Below are 1,533 nucleotides of genomic sequence, written 5' to 3' on the forward strand. Positions count from 1 at the left end.
CAGGTGTGAAAACTGATTTTAGACCCTTTACAGCAGACTGATTCCTGTTTCCCACCCCCCCCAACCAAAGACTTGCTCTTAGCCATGGCTTGCTCAGAGCTGTCTCCTAAAGTCATGGCACTGGGGTACAGCACCCACCTGCAGGTGCCCTCCTAGGTGGACATTAAAGTGTCAGCTCTGTCTGGAGTGTGTGGTGCACTCAGCTTGTGGCAGACATTAGAGCTGGATGTGCCTGGCCCCAGCTCTGCCAGGGTTTGACAGCTCGTGGCTTGGCTGGGTGGCTGCTGCTACTGCCAATCCAAGGGAATGGAGCCTGGCTCTTCAACTCAGTCTCCCCTGCTGGAAAATCAGCTGCAGCGATTCTCAACTGGCTGGAAGATTGAGCTAGTTCCAGGAAGTCCTGCCAGCATACCTGAACCTGCTTTCCTCTTTCTACAGGGTGAATTTAACTCTATAAATTACTTTTTGTAGGATTGTCCCTTTCCCATCCCCCAAACAAACCTTGCAATAATATGATTCTCACTGCCCCAAAAACAACGCCCTCATACTTCTTAGTCATCCCCTATGAAGTAAGCTACCCTTTTCCCATCAATCCCCATTTTACCTGTGGGGAAAAGGAACAAGAGCAATGGAATTCAGTAGATAATCTCTGATTTGAGGTTCTTCCTTTACAGAGAGACTGTGAGAAAGCTGTGTATCTGAAGCATGATAGTTTCATCCTTCTAGAGAGAGAGCAACAAGTTCAGGCTTGGTTGCTCAGAATTACTTGCTCTGTTGTTGTGTGTTGAGCAGAACACAAAATAACCCCCAAAGATGTATTTCTAGCTAGCAAGCTTCAACCAGCAACTGTCCTTTCCTGCTGCAGTAAGAGCGACATAGTATCCTGGAAGAAATCACTCACACTGAGATAGTATCACCAGGGCATAGTTTGCTTTATTTATACTATAAAAAGGCATAAATATTGCACAATCTGATGTGGCTGGTACATTTAGAGCTTAACTGAGTCATGGGTTTTTATGGCCAGAAGATGGGGGTTTGATTGCTTAGACTGATCTCGCCATAGCACAGGCATTTGGATTTCCCTGAAGCATTTCCCTCTCCAAATTCAATACAGGGGTGCTTGATCTAGGAATCATCTGTGAACACATCCACTCACCATGTACCAAAACATGATTCACCCTGGTGCTTGAGACACTTGTCTCACTGGTGCATCCCTCATGCTGTGAAAGATAAATGCTGTGTTTCTATTCAGTGTGCATTCTAGCTTCACATCTTGCAACAGATGGCATGCCTCTTGCAGCAGCCTTGTGTGACTGAAAATCCTTCTCTGACCATGTTCCCTACTACATGCTTCCCTTTTCTTTTGATAAACTGAATAATTTCCTGGGTCTTTTTCTGTAAGACTTACTTTAAACCTCTTATCTGTTACCACTGTGTGCACAGTGTGTGGGCAGATTACAATGATTAAATGGCTATTTCAGTCATTATTTCATAGGCTGCATTTCCTCATGCTTGCAGCCAGGTATCTGCAGT

This window comes from Agelaius phoeniceus, chromosome 9 (genome assembly GCF_051311805.1).
Source record: "Agelaius phoeniceus isolate bAgePho1 chromosome 9, bAgePho1.hap1, whole genome shotgun sequence".
Lineage (NCBI taxonomy): Eukaryota > Metazoa > Chordata > Aves > Passeriformes > Icteridae > Agelaius > Agelaius phoeniceus.